The sequence below is a fragment of the Antrostomus carolinensis genome, unplaced genomic scaffold (assembly GCF_000700745.2).
Source record: "Antrostomus carolinensis isolate BGI_N321 unplaced genomic scaffold, ASM70074v2 scaffold35510, whole genome shotgun sequence".
NCBI lineage: Eukaryota > Metazoa > Chordata > Aves > Caprimulgiformes > Caprimulgidae > Antrostomus > Antrostomus carolinensis.
In genome coordinates, this window is record NW_010287233.1 from 49,273 (window position 1) to 55,656 (window position 6,384).

A 6,384-nucleotide genomic window follows, 5' to 3' on the forward strand; every position below is an offset into this window, starting at 1 on the left:
CGTCAAAATTGATCAAACTAAAAATGTCCTTGTGTCAAGCCAGTTACCAGTGGGGGTCGTTGCCATAGGGCAGCACTGGGCCAGCAACCCATAGCATTTAAATGACAGACTCTGTATTTCAAGGAATGAAGAGAAAAAACCAAACTGAACATCAGCCTTCTTTCTTTAGCATGTGAGCCAGCAGCTAAGGAGCAGGTACTCAGGAGAAACTGCCTTTTTGGCCACATTGTTCTCTAGCTGGTCACTTGGGTAATTCTTAACATCACCTTCTGAAGCATTGAGTACGTTCCTGGTAAGAGGCAGTCTCTAGGGACAGGTGTACTGAGTCTTCATGGCTCTCCTGTTCTTCTTCCTCGTGTTATCTTCCGAGCTCTCTCGGAAGCACTGCACTATTTGTGGGTAGGAAGCTACGCCTGAAGACTTGATAGTCCTTCTGTTTTCTTTGCCAGTTCACCCACGAGGGGATGGAAATGAAATTTCACCGGTAGCCGTATTTAAATGTGAGCGCAGTTAACCCACCAGGAGATGTGAGATCGGCTGTTACTGCTTTTCTGAGGCATCTGCTTGCCTCCAGAATCCATGTAGAGAAGTATAGACTTTTATGTCCCTTTTGTTACAGCACTTGTGTTCCAGACTGTAAAAGGATGCCTTTAGTTAATCATTACCTGGCAGAGAAATGATCTTAACTTAGACTTCTTGATGCTGTCAGATAGTTTTCTCCCTCTCTTGCTGATCCTGTCTGGATCCTTTCCCTCCTGGCTCTGCAGCGGTATCTGTCAATAGGCAAGGAGCATTCCCAGGGCTGCACTCACACTGGCAATGATGCTGCTACATTGACACAAGTAAATTGGGGTTATCTCTGCCCAATTAGCAACCATAGGGTGGAAGGGGAATTGGTATTTGCTAAATACAAAGGAAAATGTCTTTTTTTCTGGCTGCTCTGAGGTTCCAGTCAAGGGAGAAATTTAAACTCTTTGACAGCTTAAAGCTCAAGCTTGTCTTCTGGGTTTGGATTGGGGTTTTTTTTTTCCCTCACATAATATTTGAGAGAGAGTGACTTTGTACTAAAACTTCTGCTCTTTGGGAAGCTGTTATAATGACTCAAGTTTTGTATTTCCAAACCACCATCAAGATATTAACTAATTCTTATGTCATTGCTTGTCATTGGTGGGAAATAAGTGGCTTTTAAATCTCTGTTATGAAGGAAGAGATGAGACCACAGAGGAAACTCGTATCAGAGACAGTCCTGGCTCTCAGCCCAGTGCTAAGGGCTTTGAGAAGTCAACCCTGCTTCTTTGCTCAGAAATAGAGGAAGTTTTGCAGAAGTCGCTTTTTCCCTTCTCCTTGCAATCCAAACAGCTGGAAAGGTGGGTTGTGGTCAGAGTGGGAACGTGAGCCTGTGACCTGGCTGGAAGAATTAGTGTTGTCATGAGTATTCTCATTATCTTTGTTGGTTTTAGCGCTGTACAAAACACGCTCATAGAATCACAGAGTGGTTTGGGTTGGAAGGCACCTTAAAGCTCATCCAGTTCCAACCCCCCTGCCATCAGCAGGGACACCTTCCACTAGACCAGGTTGCTCAAAGCCTCATCCAACCTGGCCTTCAACACTGCCAGGGAGGGGGCATCCACAACTTCCTTGGGCAACCTGGGCCAGTGTCTCACCACCCTCACAGTGAAGAACTTCTTCCTAATATCTAATCTAAACCTCCCCTCTTTCAGTTTAAACCCATTTCCCCTTGTTTTGTCATTGCTCAAGGCAACACTTGTGCCAGGTAGGGTGAGTAGCACAGGTGATGCTTTGAGGGCATCGCTACCCAGGAGTTACCATGTTGGTAGGATGAACTAATGGTTTGCATGAGCAAAATCAGGGCTTTGCTCTTTCTTGCAAGCAAGTTTTCTGTCAGTGGGGATATGAATTAAAAGCCGCTAACTTAGAAATTAAAAGAGGTGATAATTTTATGGGCAGATCTGTTGGTTTTGTTGTTGGGAGGAAAAACAATATTGTATTTTATCCTTCCTAGCTGACCAGGCTTAAGAAAGCAAATCTGTATTCCAGCTGTCTAGATATATGAACCCTAATTCTGACCTCCTTGGCTTCAAATCATCTTCTTCCCCGTACTGTTGCAGAGACAGCCCTGAAAAGCAGCTCGATCAGCATTCAGGAGAACCCAGAGTGAAATCTCCTTCTTAGCCCCACCAAGCTGTGGCAGCCCCACGATAGAGGGAGTAAACATTTCCTTCCCGTGTGGATACAATGGAAAATGTTAGTGAATTTGCAGTGCACATGGTTCTTTTTTCTTTTTCTTTTTTTTTTTTTCCCCAGCTGGGTCGCACTCTGCCCTCTTTGCTTCTGGAGCACTCATGGTGAAGACATGTTTTTAATGAAACATGTTTTTAAAATCTCATATTCAGATGTCAAACCAAAATTCACCCTTTTTTTTCCTTGAGGGCCTCTCTCAGTGAGCTGCTCAGATAGATAACCACTGAAATACCGATATTACACACTTCTTTGTGGACCACGCCCCTGTGGGCAGAATTTGTTGTGTCTTTTCAGAACTGTTTTCACCCATCTTCACCTCCATTTGTCCTCCCTTGGGATTCTGAAGATCCAGGGCAAGTTCAGCCTTGCTGGGTTACTGCAGAGAGTTTTCTGACGAGTGTGTAGAAACTCTTCAGAAGCGTCAGGAACCTGGAGAAAGAGGAAGATGTTTTGTCGTGCAGCTAATTCATTTGGCGCTTTGGCTTTGCCTGGCCAACAAACTACCTCAGCAAAGGCCGTTCCCAAGCACCACATGGATTCTGTAGTTTCTGGCTTTCCATTCAGAAGGCAAAAGGTCTCCAAAGAACCCTTCCAACAGCCAGCTAGGTACCGGCCTCTGAGGGCGTGCGAGCGAGCCTCGCAGCAACACGCTGTTGGATCCTTGTTTTCAGTGGTCAGACCTGAGAGCCAGGGAAAGCCCTGAAAATCAGGTGGGATCAGGAAAAACACAAGAGCTGCAGACATCTTTGTCTCCAGGTTATTGCCATCTTACTCACATCCTTCTTTTAAGCCTCAGTCCTGTTTGTAACACCTACAGAATGGAATGTAATACTTGAAAAATAATGACTCTCTCTGTCCTTTAGCTCCTGTTTCCCCCATGTTTATCTTTTATCTGGGACGAGAACTTTCTGCATCATTGTGTCTTGTATAGGCTGAGCACATAGTTGAAACTTGCCAATAAAGAGAATTATTTATACCATGCACTGGTAAGCTTGGTAATTATAGACCCATGAAAAGACAAAACACCTCTCCTAGAGGTTAATTTAAGATGTGGGCTTGTTTCAGAAAACCAAGACCTTACCTGTGTGAGGGTCTGTATCACTGAAGTACCTGAGTAGTGGATGGGAAAGAGGCTCACCAGGAGCATCGGCGCTGTGAAAATCACTGCGCTGCGCCCGAGCCTGTTGCATGAGAATGGTCGGACCAGGGCTTCCCATCTCCCCTGGGCAGAGCTGGGTGCTGCAGGGACAAAGGAACGGACAGAAGCCTCTTTTGAGAAGCAAGGGCAGTGAGAAGGGGTACAGGGCTGGAGATGGGAAAGGAGGAAGAGAAGCAGGAGGAGCAAAAGAAGATTACTTGGGGTAAAGCAGCAGAGAGAAGAAACAAAGAGAAGAGAAGGAGGGAAGGTGAGGGTAGGAAAAATCCAGGGCTCTGTTGTGAGGAGACAGATATTCCTGCAGTTACAGAGTTTGAAACTACCATGGAAAGACTAGAACAAAAAGGGTCTCTCTCCTGCCTCGATTTCTGACTTGGGTCGATCTGTATCCAAAGGGACCAAGTGAGGGGGGAGAAAAACGCTTCTCAGCTGCAGGTGAGGAAGGAAGTGGGCACTAAGTCATCCCGATGCTGGGCTTCTGCAGACGACTCATCCCATCCTGCTCAGAGCCTTGTTGGACTTCTGTGCTGTGATGTGGGACAAGGCAGATCAAGCAGACCTTGGGGCAGCCAGAGCTTGCTCTAATCTGGGCTGAATTAATTAAAAATTTCCCTGGCTAGAAGTATTCCTGGGACCAGGCAAAGCTTCAGCTCAACTGTGTGGTTGCACCGTCCTGATTTAAGCGTCACAATCAGCTTAGTTGAAACCAGGGTCAGCTTCCAGAGGTCCTGAGTGAGCAGAGATGATGCTGGGCGGGAGTCAGGTACTTCCCGGCCATCTCCTGGAGTATCTGTGCAAGGTTCCTGCTGCCTGGGCCATCACATCTGGCAGTTGTGTACCAAAGCCCCTCTGTGCAGCAATGCCTCCCTCTTCTCTTAGCATCTGGTTTATTTAGGGACACGTGTAACAAGGCAGCTCACCAGAGCAGCTAGCTGGGGCATGTGGCAAGTTTAACGTCACCCTTGAGGCGCAGAGCCTGGAGAGCCGTGCTGAGGGCTCTGTCAAGGCTACATGAAGCAGCAGCCCCTGGGGCACCTCCTGGGAGAAGGGCTGTCCCAGCTCTGGTGTGTTAGCAGGGTAGTGAGCTCTTGGTGTCTGTTCTTCTTCACTCTGTAGTATCCAAGCAGGTGTCAAATGCTTCAGAGAAACTCAGCGCAGTCCACATCTAGGAAGGAAGAAGTACTTAGGGGCACGTTTACTATCAGGAGCGCCTGGGGAACTCAAAAGCCTTGTAAGCTTGGCTCTGTCTGTCCTGGGTGGAGAGGTGGCACAGAAAGGCAGGAGCAGCGAGCAGTGTTGATCTGCTGACACCCAGCAGGCTTCACCACCTGCAGAATTTGCATCTTTTTTTTCTTTTTCCTAAATTTCCATTGGCAAATGTAGACCCCAACCCATTCCTTTTTGTCACCTGCCGCCTTTTATCTCTGTTGTTGGAAAAGAAATGAAGCGTTGTTGCCTCTGAGCTTCGAGAAAACCCTTTTCTTAATGAGGAACCAGAGCAGCCCTGGGGTTGTAGCTGAGGCAGCAGCTTACACAGGTGCAGCCCTGGCAGAACCCAACTCCCAGGGCTGTCTTCAGTGGCCACCCCTTCATTTTGGATCCCCAGCGCTGAGGGTTGGGACTCGTTATCCAGATCTATCAGGCAGGGCATGCCAAAAATGAGGGGAGGAGGGCACTTCATTTAAAAGAGAAAGGAAGAATCCCTCTGTGCCTCGTGTTCCCCTCCGGAAAGCGGGTACCGGCAGTTCTGGCACCACCAGAGCTGTTTTTTGTGGGCTGCAGGCGCTGCTGGAAGAAGAGGTTCAGTTGTGCTGGGCGCTGGGTGCGGCAGGAGGCTGCGTGTTTCTGCTCGTTCTGGGCTAACGTGGAATTTCTAATCATAGTCTCCTACGTTTCTTTAATTATCCCTGGCATCAAAACAATGCTTGACTCTAGAGCCAGGAGTAGCATCTCACCCGTCAGCTCTCCCTTCCAGAAGGTACGTTGTCTCTGAGTCACTCCTGATGCCATCTGTGACAGGCAGCCAAGACCCTCCTTACGGAGGATTTTTGCTGCCACAGAGACCCCTGAGGCTTGGACAGCTTCCCGGCAGCCCCACACAACCAGAGCCAACTGGGGGTCGTGCCCCATGGGCTGCTTCAAGTACAGCTGCAGGGCCCCCCCCTGCACCCTCTGACACTGGCTGAGGTGTCTTGGCCACCTCTCAGAGTCCCACAGAAGCAAAACACGGGTTGCTGTTGCAAACTCCATTAAGCAAAGATCATAGAATCACAGAATGGTTTGGGTTGGAAGGGACCTTTAAAGCTCATCCAGTTCCAACCCCCCTGCCAGGAGCAGGGACATCTTCAACCAGATCAGGTTGCTCAGAGCCCCGTCCAACATGACCTTGAATGTTTCCAGGGATGGGAAGCAAGCTTCCAAGATGAAGCAAGGTAAGCAGGAGGAGATGGCTAGGATGGCAAGTGCCAACCTGTTCAAGCTTCTGCGGTGGAAGGAAACAACTTCACTGTGTCAACAGCAGCGGAGCCCATGGTGGGGAGAACGGTGGTGAGCTGCTGCCTGCCCGGGGGGTCTGGTGCAGCAGCGGGGTGCCTTCCCACACGGTGTTTTGTCTTTTGGGGACTGACTGGCTCTCATCTGCAAACACTCACCGTGTCGCCCTCAGCTGAGGGCAGGTGGGTTGTGAAGGCAGCTCTGCTTGTGTAGAGAAAATAAATACTCAGGCCTCGATCACAGCTTCATGTTCCTGTGATTGTGCCGGCAGCATCTCACAGAACCCCTGATGCCACCACCCCACCTACGTGCCGTGCTTCATCCTGTCCCCCCACAGCGTTCAACCCAAGGCCAAGCTGTAAAGCAGGAGTCCTGACTTGGGGACAGGATGCTGAAGGGTGCCGTGTCCAAGCCCAGGTCCCTCCCCAGCCTGCCTGACTTTCTCCAGGTGCTTTTGGTGAACAGCCCCCAGT